This window comes from Chlorocebus sabaeus, chromosome 3 (assembly GCF_047675955.1).
Source record: "Chlorocebus sabaeus isolate Y175 chromosome 3, mChlSab1.0.hap1, whole genome shotgun sequence".
In the NCBI taxonomy this organism is placed as follows: Eukaryota; Metazoa; Chordata; class Mammalia; order Primates; family Cercopithecidae; genus Chlorocebus; species Chlorocebus sabaeus.
In genome coordinates, this window is record NC_132906.1 from 82,416,203 (window position 1) to 82,435,035 (window position 18,833).

Below are 18,833 nucleotides of genomic sequence, written 5' to 3' on the forward strand. Positions count from 1 at the left end.
CCCACCTCATCCTCCCAAAGTGCTGGGATTACAGGTGTGAGCCACCATGCCCGGCCATATGCAGTAGTTTCTTTAGGGTTTTGTGCATTGACTATGCAGTGAATGAGTTCACCTTGTTCCACATCTTCACTAGGATCTTATTAATTTTTGCCAGTGTGAATAGTGCCCTCGTTGTTTTAATTTGCTTTATCCTGATTACTAATGAAGTAGAACATCTTTTCTTGTTTATTGGCTATTTCTGTTTATCAACCATTTGGTTTCCATCTCTGAGAAGTACTTCTTACAGCTTTTTGTGTATTTCTCTGTGATGTGGGATGCAAAAATACATTAATTTAGTATGTGAATGATACAAATTAAGTATATGTCATTGGGCTTTTTAATAAGGCAAGAAGGGTTAGGTGTGGATTTTTATGACTCATTCTTGTAGGGTCCAGCCCTACAGCGCTTAGCGGGTATTCTCCCCGTGTGCGGAGACAAGCGGTTGTAATAAATAGACACAAGACAAAGAGATAAAGAGAAAGCAGTTGGGCCTGGGGGACCACTACCATCAAGACGCGGAGACCGGTAGTGGTCCCGAACGGCTGGGCACGCTGATATTTATTGCATACAAGACCAAGGGGGCAGGGTAAGGAGGGTGAATCTTGCAAGTGATTGACAAGGTCAAACAAATCACGTGATCATAGAACAGGGGGCCCTTCCCCTTAGGTAGCCGAAGCAGAGAGACAGAAGGCAGCATACATCAGCGTTTTCTTCTATGCACTTATAAGAAAGATCAAAGACTTTAAGACTTTCACTGTTTCTTCTACCGCTATCTACTACGAACTACCAGGAGGAACCAGGAATACGAGAGGAACATGAAAGTGGACAAGGAGCGTGACCTTTGAAGCACAGCGCCACAGGGAGGGGTTTAGGCCTCCGGATGACTGCGGGTGGGGCTGGATAATATCCAGCCTCCCACGAGAAGCTGGTGGAGCAGAGTGTTCCCTGACTCCTCCAAGGAGAGGAGACTCCCTTTCATGGTCTGCTAAGTAACAGGTGTCTTCCCAGGCACTGGCATTACCACTTGACCAAGGAGCCCTCAAGCAGCCCTTATGTGGGCATGACAGAGGGCTCACCTCTTGCCTTCTAGATCACTTCTCACAATGTCCCTTCAGCACCTGACCCTATGCCCGCCAGTTATTCCTAGGTTATATTAGTAATGTAACAAAGAGTAATATTAAAAGCTAATGATTCATAATGTTTATGATGATTGATAATGTCCATGATCATCTCTATATCTAATTTGTATTATGACTATTAACTCTTTTCTTTATTATACTGAAATAGTTTGTGCCTTCAGTCTCTTGCCTCGGCACCTGGGTAATCCTTCGCCTACACGTTCTAACCATGAGCTATGAATGGAAGTGACTGTCAACAACTGTGAAGGTTCTGAGATTTATGCTACTTGCTGGCTGACAAATCAGCCTGCAACATTTCATGGATGCTGATAGAAAACATGAGACTCCAGGATCAGAGATGAAGGGCAGTTTATGACAGCAGTAGCAGTGGTCAGGGTACCATTATCTTTGTACCATTTCCCTGAACGCAGATTCCCCCAGGGCAATGCAAAGAGAGATGATACCTGCACACATAATGGGTGCATTATAGGAGAGGAGCTCTGAGTTGAGAGAACCTGAGTCTTTTTATAATGTGCGGTAATTGCACTTGCCCTTTGATCTGGAGGGAGACACTCTACCAAGGCCGTTTACTGTAAAAACATCTTTGAAAAGATAGTTCACAGCAAAGAACCATCAGTGTCTTGCTCACAAGAAGTGGAAAAATGCAAGAGACTTGGGGGTGAATTGTCTCCTGGTAATCATGTGTGTCACTTTTGGTCAGAGATAGCTAAGAGCAAGTGTGAGCCCTCTAGTCCCTGCCATGCCCCCCGTGGAGGTCGTGTGTGACGCTGATGCTTCTGTCACCATGAGTTCCTGCTGAAGAGTGGCAGTGAGCACTGTTACCTGCAAGCCATGGTAGACTGAGGTCTCTGTTGACTTACTGCTGATGCATAGCCCAGCGTATCCTAATACATAGTCTGGGAACATGAAGGACCACCTTCTGTGCATAGAACCCCATGTCCACTTACAGAAATTTCAGATTTTATATAGATTTAGTAGGTTTTTTCTGTCTACTTTCAGTTCTTTCGCTCATAAACTTTCAGTCCAAGCGTCAGGTCTTTTTCCTGTTACGCTGTTTGAACTTGATTTAAAAATTGTGGCCAAGCCTGGTGACTCATGCCTGTAATCCCAGCTACTCAGGAGGATTGCTTGAGCCCAGGAGTTCAAGCCCAGCGTGGGCAACAGTGAGACCCCATCTCTACACGCAGACACGCACAAAATGGTGGAGTGTGGTGACGCCCACCTATAGACCCAGGTGCTCAGAAGGCTAAGGAGTAAAGATGGCTTGAACCCTAGAGTTCAAGGCTATAGTGAGGCATGATTACCCCACTTCACTCCAGCCTGGGCAACAGAGTGAGACCCCATCTCAAAAAAAAAAATTTTTAAAGCCAGGATTTAAAAATTAAAATAAAATTGTTAGCCTGTTTTTTGTTTAATGAAGGGAAAGTTTTCCAAATTAATAGAATGGGACATTCAGATAAAATTTGTGCCTTTATGACCCAGCAAAGCACATTTGGCCTGGGTGTACATGCGTGTACTCAGGACACCACATTTTCACCTTTGGTATCTATCGATGTCATTACTCTGCTACTCCAAAACTGTAATACATAGAAAGTCCATGTTTCCTAGGGCTGGTGCAATGAATTAGCACAAACTGGGTGGCTTAAAATAACAGAAATGTATTCCCTCTCAGTTCTGGGAGCCAGGAATCTAAAATCAAGGTGTGGGCAGGGTCTGTTCTATGCCTCTCACCTGGCTTCTAGTAGTTGCTGGCAATCCTCACCTTCCTTGGCTTGTAGCTGTGTAAATCCAGGCTCTTCTTCCGCTGTCATGTGACCTTCCTCCCTATGACTGTGTGTGTTCATTCACATACATCCAGCACCACCAGTCATCAGATTTAGGGCTCACCCTAATGCAGTGAAACCTCATTTAACTCATTACATCCGCAAAGACCCTGTTTCCAAATAAGGTCACATTCTGAGGTTCTGGGTAGACATGAATTTTGGGATGACACTGTTCAAGCCAGTATGCTATGTAGATCTGAAAGCATACTTGACACATATGTAAAGCTAAAAAGTGACTGAGGTGACTTACCTAAATATATATTTTATGAACAGAGCGTTACTTCTTAGGTCTCACTTGAGTACTACCATTTATTTCCCTAGTGTTTTCATACCGATTATCATCACCTGTATGACTACAGTTCGTGCCCCATACTCAAAAATGCAGAAACACTGAAGGATGGGTATGCCTAGTTTTCAGAAGACAAACGTGAGCATAGAAAGGTTAAATAAGTATCCTATGGTAACAATTGGTAGAACCAGGATGCAAAACCAGCCCTCGCTGACTTTAAAGTCAGGCTGTTAACCATCAGAGTACCAGTACAACTGCTCAGGCTGCCAGATGAAACACCATTGACCTGGTGGCTTAAATAACAGATGTTTATTTCTCACAGTTCTAGAGCCTGGGAAGTCTAAGTAAGGTGCCAACAGATTCAGTTCCTGGTGAGGGCCCTCTTCCTAGGCTGCAGGCAGATGCCTCTTCTCCCTTAGCAGAGAGAGAGTGCAAACTCTGATCTCCCTTCCTGTTAAGGGCACTAATCCCATCATGGGGCCCCACCCTCATGACCTCCTGTAATGAACTCTGAAAGGCTCCATCTCCAAATACTGTCACATTGAGGGTTAGACATTCAGCATATGAATTTGGACATTCAGTCCCTAACATACACTTAGTTGGTAAGCTGCAGATCCCAGAATTTTTTCCAGGATACCTATGCCCATTTCAAATTGCAGATTGTCTGGGTTTTGTTTGTTTTGTTTGCATGTTTTTGGTGAAGCTGTGAATCTGTGTATATCAGATAGTATAAGCTCACAAAGAAATCGAAGAGAGCTGATGTTTTACTTAACTAGAATTCCTTCCTTGAACTGTGCTTCACAATAAAAATAAATATTTTGTTGTTACTTTAAGAATGCAGAAGTTACCATTTTATTGCAAATTTTTATTATAATTTACATTTTAAAGTACTATTATAAGGCAAACATATCTCAGTGAGACTGACTTTTCTTCCCTTATAAAAACAATGTTTGTATGAAAGGGAAAATAAGCTTAGACTCCGTTGAACAGCTTCTTCGTGGCTGCGGTATTGGCATTCACCCAAGGACTCTTGAGAAACAATCAAATTTTCTATATCTTTGAAGCTTAGCCAGAGATCTAATGAAACCAAATGATGCTAAAGTTCTTAAAGCTAATTTAAATCTCAAATTGTACATTTTAAATTATGTTTTTATTGATAATAAATATACTTTATTTCATATTACTCTTGAAAGCTTAAGTGATAATATTAGTAGAGTAAACATGTTTTACAAAGATTTACCATTAAGAATGCTATTAATATGACCCTTGATACACCAGCACAATTAGATTTCAAAGTAAGCACTTATGAAGTAACAGCGATTAATGACAACCATCGAAAACAATTTTGAACTCCATCAGTTTAACTCAGGAGGGTAAACTTAATATGATAATTCATCTAGTTGAATTGTATCAGCTTAGCAGGAAGGTATGTAAATATGTGACCCTTACCTAGCTTCTAAATGAATGCTGTGCTGATAGATTTATCAGTTCCATTAAAGAACTTTGGGGAACTTTGGAATTTCAGCAATTGTTCCCTTGGAGGCTGAAAACCCAACCTGATCTCATACTGGGACCATTCTGGTCTGCATATTTCCATAATTTGCCTTTGCTACTAATATGACAGCAAGACACAAATAACTGTTTCTAATAATATCAGATGAAGTTGTGGAGGACAGCATTTTAATGTAGTAAAAGACCTCCCCGTGGGGTTGTTATTGCTACTATAGAACAGCAGCTACACAGTTGTAACTGTAGGCTCTTAATTGATTCGTTTAATTAGCAAGAGCTGAAGCTTGGGCTGTATCTTGTCATCTGATATCATAGGACTTGAAATTTGCATCATTCATATTTATAGATATGTAAACGTCATCAAAAAGGTCTTCTGCTTCTGAAAATTCACTTATGGATATCAAATTTTAATAGAGCAGACTCTCATTTGTTTGAAATTTAAATAATTGGAAAATGAAAAGAATTAAGTTTGTTATTGTTTTTCTTTATTCTCTTGAGAAATAAGTGATGTCATGCCTTTTTGGTTGTGTATCATCTCCTAAACTTCCAGAGAACTTCAGTCTTCTATATCTCATAATTCCACAAGCAGCCCCTCAACTGACATGTCTGACTTAAGTTGATCTCTTCTCTCTGTCCCATCCCTTTCTCTGCGTCAGTGGGGTTTCAGGAATGACATGATGGCTTACCGGGGTTTCTTGCACGCACATGCTGTAACTTGCCACCTGTCCCTGCCTGCCTTTGCAGCTGATCCAAGTCCTGCTAGGGTAGACTCTGCACTTGTGCTCTGCTTTGGTGGGTCATCTGGTTGAGTTGCCCCTTGGATCTTACCTGCCTAACCCAACCTGCATTGGTCCCCACTTTCTCTGGGTGGGGAAAAGAGAAGGAGATAGAAAGTATCTGGGGTAGAAACCATAGCCTTTATAGACTGTTTACCCTCAACTCTCCGGGCTTCCTCCCAGCTAAGTCACACTCTTTGTATTCCTGACCCTTTTCTAGTCCAACGAGAGGAAGCAGGTGGTGGTCACAGAGCAGACACTTTGTGGAGGGGTGATGCAGTTTTCTGATGTTCCGATATATGTTACAGTGCTAAGAAAATCTATAGCGTTCCTTCCTGCATTTGCTCCTAAATATACAAATTTCAGGCAAAATATGGGTAGAATAAGATTTTATGAAATGGAATATAAATGTAATCTTAATCTTGAGCATTGTTTTTGTGGTAATGTGTGTTCTGTGTGCCATGTAACCAATCTAAGAATGAACTTTTGGAATATAACTCAGTTTTTATTCTTTTGAAATTGGCATACTCTATATAATATAAAAGTTTGGTTATTAGTATTGCAGTGTCATGCATTCCGAACAAAAATTTAAAAGAAATCATTGCCTGCCTGCTGTACTGTCTGCTAGGAAGTGGGTTAGATGAGCATGACTTGGTCCCTACCCTTAAGTAGCACACTAGCTGGTGAAGACAGACAAACTAATACCATGCAAACATGGTAAGTGCTGAGATGGGTACTGCATAGGCTCATATAGTAGCAGAGAGAACTGTAGATCTGTTAGGTTTATTATTTGTTTCTTTTATTGATAAACAATAGTACAGTCCATAGGTCATAGGTCTCTGGTTAAGAGTTTGCATTTCATTTGTCAAGTACACCTCAATAAACACAGGGAAGAGAAGAACTGTATTTCATATCTTATTAGACATTACTTTTTGAAAATGAGCATAAGACCTAGCAGTTAATGGTAGTCATGGGAGTCCGCAGTCATCTTACATTGATGACAGACACTGAATTCTGGCAATTCAAAGGAAACAAATATGCCTGCAGTCATTGAGCCCATTGCCACCTAGGGATAGAGAAATGTAAATGACTGATAACACTGTACAGTGATAAGAATGCTAACAGAGGTGTGTATGAAGTAGAGGGATTCTGGGGCTGAGGTGAAGAAAGTGGATAACTTGTGAACAGTTTTCCAGTGTTTATAGCTCGTGCTATGACTTTAAGGACGAATTGAGTTTGCAAGCAGGAGAAGGCATTTCAGATAGAGGGGAACAGTAGGCCTAGAGATGCCAGGTTGTAGAAACTGTACTCTGTACTGATGGAGAAAGAGGATGGAATGACATTAATAAAGGCACAGAGGTATGAAGATGTCCCAAGTGTTAAAGGAAGAACAGATTGGCTTATGAGGGTGATGGGCAGGGCAACAAAGATCCCTTTGGAAGATGAAATTAGCCTGTTGGGGGCAAGATGACACAAGACCATTCCAAGGAGGTTGGATGGCATTCCCTAGGCCCTGAGGTTCACTGAAGGAGTTTAAAGAAGAATCATAATCTCATCAGAGGTGGTTGGTCTTATTCGGGGGTGTGTGTGTGTGTGTGTGTCAACTTATGGGAATAGGCAAAGAAAGAAGAGGGTACATTTGAGAGCCATTTTAGAATCCAGTGTACAATTCTATGTATTGGGCATAATTGAAGATGATTCTGAGATTTCTAGAGTATGATAACTGATGCAGTTGATTGAGGGAGGAAAAACAGGAAGAAGAGAAGAATTTTACCAGAGAAAAGATGGACTTGATTAAAAAGGTGGATTTAGCGAATTTAAGTTTGAAATGCCAAGAGACATCTATAATGTAAGGGAAATTTCTGGTCTGGAGAGCAGGAAGAAGATTAAGAGTGAGCATGTAAGTTGATGCCCCAGCAGAGGTGAGGTCCTAAGCCATGCAGTAGATGAACCTGGCCAAGGGGACAATGGCAAAGCAGAGGCCAGGCCTGGAATGGAGCTCCAGGAAATGCCCACAGTTAAGGTGTAGGCCTGTCCTCTCTAATGGTGTCACTTACAAAATGATGACATGTTTATTACTGAAATCATTTGTATGTACTATTAGAAGCCAGTTTAGTGTAACCTCAGTTATGATTTCACCATATCCTAGGGTATCACTAAATTATTTCAAAGTATCTCAGGATCTGTTGCCACCTGCCAAAGATCCTCAAAGTAAAATTACTATTTATAAATAATGCCTTATGTGTGTATGATGCTTTAGGGCTTTAGAGTGTTTCTACATACGTTGGCTCACTTGATTCCATTCAATTGCTAAGATGAATAACCCATAGCACACCTTAGAGTGAGTTGTAAAAATCAAACATGCAATACTCCTTGCAGTGTTTTCCATTTAAAATATTTGAGATTACAAGTTCTATGTTCACAGGAAATGACCATGAACCACTCCCGGGTTGCTAGTGAACACTGGAGCCGGGCAGGGGTGGGGAGGAATGAGCAGAGTTTGTCTTCCTACATTTGAATCTCAGATCACTCATCTCTTAGCTTTGTGAATTTGAGCAGGTTACATAACCTCTCTGGTCCTCAATTTTCTCATCAGCAGAATAGACATTATCTGCTTTTATGGAGATGGCAAGGGCTGAAAAAGAAAATGTTCGTAAGATGCCTGAAATGGCAGGCACTTGGCAAAGAATAACTCAGTTTGTATTGTAGCTCCCTACTCTCCCTTTGCTTCATTTTCCCTTTCATTTGTCCGCCTTTGTCTTGCTTGGAGACATGCTAGCATCTGAAGTGACAGTCTCCACCGAGTCTACAGTTTGGTGCTTGGCCTACAGAAAAATCCAGAATGAAAAAATTGTTCCCTTTTATTTGAAAAACCAAATTTGTGTTAATCCCCTGGTTATGACCCCTTAACATAGTTAATGTTTTGTTAGTGAATCCAGAATAGAAAGCACGTATTTAAATGTGTACCTTGTGGTGGCAGGGTGCTTAAAAACATCTGTTTCCTTGAAGAATCTTGGTGCAAATCAACAATACCAAACTTGACCAGGGAGGAATTTGGTGCCTTGTATTTAAACAGTGCTGCTTAAAATATATTCAGATGGAAAGAATGGCAAAACCATTCTGATATAGGACATTTTATGACAGTGCCTGTGAGATATTCTTTCTTCTACTGGCCTCACTTTTAAAGGGGTATCATTTTAGGTAGGCCGTTTCGGGGCACTGTCATATGTTACTATGGACTATTGATCTCTTTTACCTATGAATTATTTGTCACTCTTAATAGTGGGAAGGAAGTGGGAGTGGCAGCTCTTTTCTTATAGAAGCAAAGTCTAAGTCAGTGGTTCTCAAGTTTTATCATGCTTGAGAGTCACCAGGAAATCCTGGTGAAAATACAGATTCCCATATTTGTTCCCAGAAAAGCCGACCCCCATGTCTGATGTCGAAATCAGCTTAAAATGCACCAGGACTAGAGCTTGGAATATATTTTGAACATTAATGTAGGATTACTATATAGTTTGGAAAGTCAATACCAAAAGACACATGATATTCCTGGCCTCAGGAGCCAAGCTTAAGAGCAGCGTTCTGGATCCTTTTCAGAATGAGAAGAGAGGGCAAACATTTGATTATTTGTGCTAATTAACATATACTTTCATATTACATACTTTTTTAAAATCAGAGAGTGACATGATAGGACCTAAAGTATAATTAGGTCCATGGTGTCATCAACTGTATCTTTTAAGTTTACTTATCACCTGTATAATTCTTTAGGTTCAGTCTGAGTTATTTCAAGTCTCATATACAGTGATAATTTTTATTTTTGCCCTAGAGCAGGGCAGTATTATCTGTTTGGGCAGTATTAACATTTTGGACAAGTCTCTGTTGTGGGAGACTGCCCTATGCATCATAGGATCCTCAGCAGCATCCTTGGCACCCACCAGCTAGATGTCAGAACATGTCTCCAGGTATAACAACCAAAATTGTCTCCAAACATTGCCAGATGGCTGCAGAGAGCTTGGTTGGGGAGAGAACACGTGAACTTACTGGCCGGAAGCTTACAAAATACATATGTCATGACCTACTTGAATATCTTGTGCAAAGAAAATACACTTTACCTGGCCTCGGGCGCGGTGGCTCACACCTGTAATCCCAGCCCTTTGGGAGGCTGAGGCGGACAGATCACAAGGTCAGGAGATCGAGACCATCCTGGCTAACGCGGTGAAACCCCATCTCTACTAAAAAATACAAAAAATTAGCTGGGCATGGTGGCGGGCACCTGTAGTCCAGCTACTTGGGAGACTGAGGCAGGAGAATGGCGTGAACCCAGGAGATGGAGCTTGCAGTGAGCCGAGATGGTGCCACTGCACTGTAGCCTGGGTGACAGAGCGAGACTCCATCTCAAAAATAAATAAATAAATAAACTTTTCCTGGCCTGATACTGGATTTGCTTTAGGAATGTGTTTAGCAATTAGCTGTTTGGAAATGTGTAAGGGGTACTTCTTCTTATTCTTCCTCATATTGGATCATGAACCAGGTCTACCATGCATAGCCATTCGTGGAATTGAGGGCAGAGTCTGGTTTGTGTGATTGCATTGTGTTCATTTGGGTCCTTTTTGCCATTTGAGTAGATGTACTGTTACTGCTTACCAAAGACACATTTTGGGTATACAGTGAGTGTGCAGCTCAATACCTTGTTCTAGAAACTGCTGCTCTTCATTTGGTCTTCAGTTTTGTAAAAGCCCCGTAATCCTCCTGGTAAGACATGAGTGTGTTATAAGCATCACCTCACGGTGACATCTGTGAAGTTCTTCTGTTCTTTTTGCAGCTACTATTTAATTGCTTGGCTATTTAATATTTTGTGGCACTTCACCCCCTGTGCGAGGAAGTATGTGGCAGGATGCCTGACAAGACACCTAGGAAGCCACACAGTAGTCAGCATCTCAAGTGTGCGTTCCTGAGAAATAGCCTTCCCAAGCCCGCATATGTTTTGTGTGGTATAAATTCTCAAGATTGTGGGAGGAACAGCTAAGGTCATTTCTAAGGTATCCGTGTTAATTACCTAAGGTAATTACCAAGCACCAGGGAACACAGCGACACTGCAAAGTCAAAGTACCCTCGTTTGAAATAGAATCCCTGCCTGATTTAGGGGTTAGGGAAAGGATGAGTGGATAGGTTCTAACAATTATCCTTCTGAGGTCAAGAGTTTGAGACCAGCCTGGCCAATATGGTGAAACCCCATCTCTACTAAAAATACAAAACTTAGCTGGGTGTGGTGGTTTGTACCTGTAGTACCAGCTACTTGGGAGGCTGAGGCAGGAGAATCACTTGAACCCAGGAGGCGGAGGTTGCAGTGAGCTGAGATTGTGCCATTGCACTCCAGCCTGGGCAATAGAGGGAGAGTCCGTCTCAAAAAAAAAAAAAAAAAAAATTACCTTTATAGTTCACCATGGCCAAAAAATTGTACTACTCTTTTCCTGTCTCAGCCACTCAATAAGCCAGCCTATAAAGTAGGTTGGCCAGGGGATGATCATTGCTTGCTGAGTGCCTGTAGGTACCTAGCACAGTATGTTTATCATCTCACTGAAGTCTCCCCTTTGAGATCACCAGTGGAACCCCCATGTTTCAGATGCAGTAACGCTTTCATTATAAATGGACAGTAAGTAAGGGATTTGCTCAGGGTGGTTTATATCAGAAGAGCAGCTGTAGGACCAAACCCAGATCTAGTGACAAACATGGCTTCCTTCTCACATGAGCATCTGGGTGGTTGGCAGTTAGTTATTCCTGACTGTTTGAAGGAATCTCGCTCTGTTGCCCAGGCTGGAGTGTAGTGGCTCAATCTCCACACACTGAAAGCTCCTCCTCCCGGATTCAAGGCATTCTCCTGCCTCAGCCTCCTGAGTAGCTGGGACTACAGGTGCCCGCCACCACGCCCGTCTAATTTTTTGTATTTTTAGTAGAGACGGGGGTTTCACCGTGTTAGCCAGGATGGTCTCGATCTCCTGACCTCATGATCCGCCTGCCTCGGCCTCCCAAAGTGCTGGGATTACAGGCGTGAGCCACCGCGCCCAGCATCAAATTTGATCATAAGATTGCGGCAGTTCAGTCACGTGTTCAGGCTCCGCTCCTAGTTGTTTTGCTATTTGCCCCACATTTGCTATTTTCCCCACATCTGCTATTTTCCCCACATCATTCTTAAGGGCCCACATCTTAAGGGCCCTAGGATTTTCAGAATGGTAAATGAGCATTGGCTTCAACTAAAAGTCAACAGTTGCATTAGCCCTTAGCCAGAGAGTCGGCCTGTCCTTTGAAGCCAGATGTTTACTGCTCCTCCCTAGTTGTGAAAGTGAGATGACATCTTCTTCCAACAGAAGGCTGTTTTGTCTACACTGAAAATCTGTAATTTAGTGTGGCCACCTTCATCCGTGATCTTAACCTTCTGCGTGACTTGCTACAGCTTCTTCATCAGCGCTTGCTGCTTTCCCTCGCGCTTTTATGTTATAGAGGTAGTTTCTTTCTTTAAACCTCATGAACCAACTTCTGCTAGCTTCACACTTTTCTTTTGCAGCTTCCTCGCCTCTCTCAGCCTGCGTAGAATTGAAGAGAGCTAGGGCTTTGCTGTGGATTAGGCTTTGGCTTAAGGGAATGTTGTGGCTAGTTTGATTGTCTGTGGAAACCACTAAAACTTAGGCTGGGCGCGGTGGCTCACACCTATAATCCTAGCACTTTGGGAGGCTGAGGCGGGCGAATCACTTGAGGTCAGGAGTTTGAGACCAGCCTGGCCAACATGATGAAACTCCATCTCTACTAAAAATGCAAAAATCGAGCTGCAACACTAGTTCAGCTCATGCACCAGCTGAACTAGACCTAGGTGCCAGAAAGATACTAGAAAAATGGCAGAGCAAGAACAAAGAAACAATCCCTTTGGTTCCAGAAAGTCTCCTGAAAAAGAGGAACGCTTATTAAGCTCTCAAAGCCACCCAGGCAAAGCAGGCACTTTTGGCAAAGAGGAGCAGAGGAAAGGAAAAGGGCTCAGGTTTAAATGAGTGGAATCATTCCTACATGATTCCTGGCCGCAGAAACGTGACGCGGTGCATCTCACGACTAGAAGTCAACCCTCAGGCCTTGGAGTTTCCAGATAAACATTCCTTCGCCTCTGTTGTACGTATCGAAAGAATTGATGGTGTGGCCGGTCGTGGTGGCTCATGCTTCTAATATCAGCACTTTGGGAGGCTGAGGCAGGCAAATCACAAGTTGAGGAGTTCAAGACCAGCCTGGCCAACACAGTGAAACCCCATCTCTACTAAAAATACAATATTAGCTGGCGTGGTGGCAGGCACCTGTAGTCCCAGCTACTCAGGAGGCTAAGGAAGGAGAATCGCTTGAACCTGGGAAGCGGAGGTTGCAGTGAGCTGAGATCGCACCACTGCACTCCAGCCTGGGTGACAGACCTAGGCTCTGTCTCAAAAAAAAAAAAAAAAAAAAAAGGAAAGATGGCATGTGAGTTTACCGGTGCAGAAAACCATTGCAGGATTTGCCTAAAGAAAATTTTTAGTGGTGTCTTTGTAAAAGTCACCCCCCAGAATCTAAAACTGCTGCATATGATGGAATCTTATGTGACCTGGGGATTTCTGAATCTGAATTCTCTCTGGAAATTCATTTTGAAACGTGGTCAAGGTCAAGAATAAGACCATCCCTTTGACAGACAACACAGTGATTGAGGAGCACCTGGGGAAGCATTTCCAGCAGATCTCATGGTTCTTGCGCCCTTTCCACCTCTCAATAGCCCATCATGCTACCAAAAATAGAGTGGGCTTCCTCAAGGAGATGGGCACACCTGGCTATCAGGGTGAACACATCAATCAGCTCATCCGCCAGCTAAACTAGATGCAGGTGTCAAACTACGGTAAAGTTTTATCAGTGAAGTAGAAGCGTGTGTTTGGGGGGTGTTTTGGGAGGAATTTTTATCAAGTATCTTCAGAGAAGATTATTTCCTGCTTAATCTTCAAAAACCGGAAAGGAAGGGTCAAAGAAAAGACAGTCGCTTATGTTCATGGCAGACACTTCTCATCACAGTCAGTTCCAAGGAAAAATTCCAGCGCTTTCTACATTGGCTGCTGCGTCTTCTGAAATCAACATATTCCATGTTCATCTTCTATCCTAGGGTTTAATGTTGCTAAACGAGTAACTCTAGCATTTGTACAAGGCTCCCTGAGACTCCTGCAGCAGTCGACCAAGCCCAGGGACATAATTGAATCTGGAGATTCCTGGGGCCTTGTTTTGAAAAAGACTTGAAATACACATAGGAAGAAAGGCCCAAAAATAAATGTTCACTTCTCTCTGCAAAAAATAATAATAATAATAATTAAATTAAAAAATAAAAATGCAAAACCTAGCTGGGCATGGTTAGTCCCAGCTACTCTACTCGGGAGGCTGAGGCAGGAGAATCGCTTGAACCCGGGAGACAGAGGTTGCAGTGAGCTGAGATCACGCCACTACACTCCAGCCTGGGCGACAGAGTGAGACTCTGTCTCAAAAAGTAAAAATAAAAAAAAACTTTTCATATTAGCAACAAGGTTATTTCAGTTTCCTATCATCCATGTGTTCACTGGAGTAGTACTTCTAATTTTCTTCAAGACATTTTCCTTTGCATTTACAAGTTGAGTAACTGACACAAGAGACCTAGCTTTTGGCCTGTTTCAGCCTTCCACATGCTTTCTCAGAAAGCTTAATCATTTCTAGCTTTTGATTTAAAGTGAGAGACAGGTGACAGGTGACTCTTCCTTTCACTTGAACACTTAGAGGCCACTGTAGGGTTATTAATTGGCCTCATTTCAATATTGTTGTGTCTTGGGGAATAGGGAGGCCCAAGGAGAGGGAGAGAGATGGGGGAATGGCCAGATGGTGGAGCAGTCAGAACACACACAGCATATATTATAGTTTACCTTCTTACATGGGCACAGTTTGTGGTGCCCCAAAACAACTTCAATGGTAACATCAAAGATCACTGAGGACACATCATCATAACAGGTAACGATGAAAATGGGTTTCCTAATGATGCAGAGGGTTGAAATACTGCAAGAATTACCAAAATGTGACACACAGTTGTGAAGTAAACACATGCTCTTGGAAAAATGGTGGCAGTAGATACAGGGTTGCCACAAATTTAAGTTACAAAAAGTGCATTATCTATGAAGCACAATGGATTGAGCCCAGTAAAATGAGGTAGGCCTGTATTTTTTGGATACTTGATCCAAATAGAGCAAACATTTTACAGTTCCAATTTGCCCATCAGTAGTTTTCTCCATGGATCTTCTCTGTTAATGCCACATCTATCTAGAGTAAAAGTTGGATTCAATATTGTGCTATCAATTTATCAGCTTGTTGAAGGTGAACTAACATAAGTACATGCTGTGTTGTGTGTTCCGTGTGCAGATACAACACAGGTGAGCTTTCCACAAGCCTGGATCTTCCCAATGGCGGGGCTTCACACGTGCAGGCCAGCTAGGGAGAAGGGGACAGGTGGGGCCCAGCAGGAGCTCCGTGGGCCTTGTCTCTTGCGACAAAGAGATTTTACTCCTTAGCTTAGCAAAGTCCAGGTTCTTGTCTCATGACCAGGAAGAAGTAGGCAGGCGGACACTCGGAGAGTGAGTGGAGTAGAACGCACTAAGCGAGAGGGAAAACTTGGGTCCTGAAAGCAGATTGCGGTTCGCCCTTCACAGTTGAATACAAGGGCCTTTATATACCTGCTGATGGGGCTGGGTTCCCTATTTCTATCATCGCGAATTCCTGGCGGCTCCACCCCATCCTTCCAGTGCAGGTGCGGGCCTTTAGTCTGAGCCACACTACATTTTTATTTCCCTTACTGCGCGTGTGTTAAGGGATAGAATTTTTCACCACAAGCATGTTTGGGCGAGCCCCCTGTGCATGACGACCTTGGCGGGTCAGAGGTTCTCTGGGGAGAGTTCTCTGCCTCCTGCCTCTACCAGCTCTGCAGTATGCAGTCTGGCCCCCTGTGGCCCTGCAGATCGGGTGTTGATTTTGCAGGGTGTTTGGAAAGGTACCTGCGGGTTTTCATTTATGGAAGTGACTGAGTGCCAACGAGAAGAGGTTAATGCCCTTGAAAGGAGAATTTATTACTTACATCACCTAAGAGAAGGGGGCACACCTCACCATGCAGGGCACAGGGCAACCACCAGTGTGGGTCAGGAGGCAGAAAGGAGCCAGAGAAAAGCGTGGACAGGAACCTCACTGGGGCTTCCTCGGGAAGCGCAGTGCGTGGCTGCTTTGAATAATGTTGGTGGGCTTTGGGGTAGTCTCTAGTTGCCTGGTACCTGGCCCTGGGATGTTTTAAGGCAGGGAAAATATTGGCTTGGTGTGTGTGAGATAAAATGGGTGGTTGCCTTACTTCCAAGTTCTTTACTAAATTGAGGAATTAGCTGGTCCTGGGAGGGCAGTGTCTTTCTGGGTCTCTAAGTCCCTGAAAAATGTTAAAGTATCATAAGATACAAAAAAAAAAAAATTAAACATGATTAATACACTGTGAACCTAGAAGTAACTAGATTTTAGGAAACTGACCTATAGTGAGTAAACTCACAGGGATTGGTAGCTAAGCCAGAATATGCATTTATTAGCTTGAGGGGAGGAATGTTTCTTCCAGTGACCAAATCTTTAAGTCTGCCCTCTAGAATATTGACCGACTGTTCTGCCCTCTAGAATGGAATAATTAGGAAGGTCATTAGTCACCTTAATTTCAAACTAGCTTGGTTTATGTGGTAATCAGAGCAAAGGGTGACGTGGTGTACCTGTGCCATGCAGGAACTTGGTGAATTAATTACTTCTCCCAGAACACCCTCCAAGGGCCACCTTCATGCCTTCCCTTTTCTTTGCCTCTACGCTGCTGTTTTCTTCCCACAGAAAGGCCCTCTGCAGTCGATTAGGCTTCAGCTACCTAAACAATAGGCACAGACCCAAACGATGTCAAACTACAGTTCTCCTGCCCTTAGGCTGACACGCAGGTCACTTTGATTGGAATTTTGAGTGTCTCCAAACTCTTGATTGTACACTTTCACAGATGGTCAATTACAGTACTTCTCTGTGGAGTTTTACCAGTGTAGCTCTCAGAAATTCCTAAGAATTTTCTATTTCGTAGGTTATTCTCTCTATAGTACGTATACTCAGACAGAAAAATATACTTCATGAAGAGAGCCCTGAAAAATCTCATCTCTAGTCCCAGTGATGCCTTAAACTGGTTGTGTGACCTTCGTAAACCTCAGTTTTCTTTGTTGTAAAATGAAAGGTCGGGGTCGGTGACCTCCAGAGTCTGTCCCGCCCCTAGCCTGCTCTGAGAGTGATTGCATTTGGCACAATATGCAGTTTGCTTCGCAACGGTAGCAAAACATCACACATGCAACTTATTATCATCATTGTCTCTCTTTGGATTTCCTTGAGTTTTCCAGTCTCATTAGGGGAGACATCTCTGGCTTATCGCACAATGACATCGTGTCTTGTAACTTAATTTCTGGGGACAACACATTGTGCTGCTACAGGCACAGTGCTAATAATCAAGATCGTATGTTCTGCTTACTGTGACTTTTTTGTGGTTTCTGGGGAAAAAATGCAGATGCTTTTCAATTATTCCAAGGGAATTTTGATTAACCCCCTGGGTGGAGTTCTCTGTGCCACCTGCCGTGGGAAGTGAGTTTTATTGAACAGAAGGTAGGGACTGAATTGCTCATATTTGTTTTCTTTCTGGTACCTATTGTATTATTTCAAGCTCAAGCATTTTAATAAATATTTAATATATACCTGTCTAAAATAGGCCGAAAGTGTCATAAACTAAACCTTTTCTTCTTCAATTTTAAATGCAAATGAGTTCATTTGACTTTTAGTGGAATTTCCAAGATAAAGACTCATGTTTTTCCTTTATGTATATGAAAGTTATTTTTGATGGCATAGTCAATGTCCTGCTTACTACACATTTTAAGTATTAGCCTTTGGAAACAAATTCCTTAAATTCATTGCAACTTTGCTGCTTTTGTTGCCATTTTTATAGATAATTTTATATGTTTACTGTTTCTCTCTGGCGCTCGCTCTCTCTGTCTTTCTCTCTCTCTCTCTCTATATATATATATATGTTTACTGTTTCTCTCTCTCTCTCTCTCTCTCTCTCTCTCTCTCTCTCTCATATATTGAGACATGATCTCACTCTGTGGCCCAGGCTGGAGTACAGTGGTACAGTCATGACTCACTGCAGCCTCGATCTTCTGGGCTCAAGTGATCCTCCCACCTCAGCTTCCCAGGTAGCTGGAGCTACAGGAATGCACCACCATGCCTGATGAATTTTTTAGGTATTTTTTGTAGAGAAGGGATTTCACCACATTGCCCAGGCTGGTCTCGAACTCCCAGGCTCAAGCCATCCTTCCACCTTGGCCTCCCAAAGTGCTAGATGTGAGTCACTGTGCCTGGTCATATATGTCCATTTTGCGGGCCAGAATTCTTTGACTGTTTGATTTATAGAGAATTTTCAAATGTCTGCCTCTAAGGACTTTTGTAGCAATTTTATTGAGATACAATTAACATATAATTCACCCACTTAAAATGTAGGCTCCAGTGGGTTTTGTTTCTTGGTTTTGTTGTTTCTTTTGTTGAGAGATAAGCAACAAATACATTTTTAGTATAATTGTGTTTCATTCAATATTTGGGACATACACTAACACTTGCTATTATTACCATTATTATTAACATTATTATTTGAGCTGAGGTCTTATTCCGTTGCCCAGGCTGGAGTGCAGTGGCTCAGTCACAGCTCACTGCAGCCTTGAACTCTTGGGCTCAGGTGGTCCTCCTGCTTCCGCCTCCCAAGTAAGTGGGATTACAGGCGCAAGCCACAGCACCCAGTGATTCATTGGTTTTTAGACTGTTCACAGAGCTGTGCTACCATCACTATCATATTTTAGAACATTTTCATCACCCCAGAAAGAAGCCCCCTACCCATTAACATTCACTCCTCACTCCTTCCACCCTCTCCAGCCTGTGGTAGCCACTGATCTACTTTCTGTCTGTGTATACCTTATTCTGGACATTTCTTAGAAAAGGAATCATACGATGTGTTGTCTTTTTTTTTTTTTTTTTTTTTTTTTTGAGACGGAGTCTCGCTCTGTCGCCCAGGCTGGAGTGCAGTGGCGCGATCTCGGCTCACTGCAAGCTCTGCCTCCCGGGTTCACGCCATTCTCCTGCCTCAGCCTCCCGAGTAGCTGGGAGT

General features: G+C 42.7%; 1 protein-coding gene and 1 pseudogene across 1 annotated transcript in view; both read left to right on the forward strand.

Annotated features, from left to right (window-relative positions):
• The window catches only part of PCCA (propionyl-CoA carboxylase subunit alpha), a 435,698-nt gene that overhangs the window by 361,107 nt on the left and 55,758 nt on the right, over positions 1 to 18,833 (forward strand). The window lies entirely within an intron of this gene.
• LOC119627562 (large ribosomal subunit protein uL30-like 1) lies at positions 4,465 to 18,346 on the forward strand (annotated as a pseudogene).